Consider the following 514-nt stretch of genomic DNA (forward strand, 5'->3'; position numbering starts at 1 on the left):
CAAAAACAAAACAGTTAAAATGGGGGAAAATGAAATAATACACGTAACACAAGTAAATTAATAATCTATTTAAAAGTAAGAAAAAAAATTTTTTTTCCTTTAATATAAATCAAGAACAATGCAACAACAACAACAACAATTCTTTATTAATGAAAAAGTTTATTTTTCAAAAAAAAGATAAATGTGCAATGTAATACAAACAAACAGATAAAGTCTGGCATAAATGAGTTCTGCGAAATGGCAAACATGCCGGAAATGGGACTTGAAATATTTAATGCAGGTGGAGGATGGAGAGACCAAAAATGGGCCCCATCCTGGAGCGTGAAGCTCCCTTCCCTTAGACAAGGGAGAGTGCAAACTCTTCCTTGCTCTTTGGGCAGGCAGAGCGCACGCTCCTCTTCCCTGGAGCGGGGAAAGCCTAGCTTTCCGCGCTGAGAGGCGGGTGAGACTTAGTTGTTTCACCTGCCTCAGATGTGCGGGGAGTTTAGTGCTTTTCCCCGCTCCAAGAGGAAGG

This window comes from Trichinella spiralis, assembly GCF_000181795.1.
Source record: "Trichinella spiralis strain ISS 195 chromosome Unknown Scfld5, whole genome shotgun sequence".
Classification (NCBI taxonomy): domain Eukaryota; kingdom Metazoa; phylum Nematoda; class Enoplea; order Trichinellida; family Trichinellidae; genus Trichinella; species Trichinella spiralis.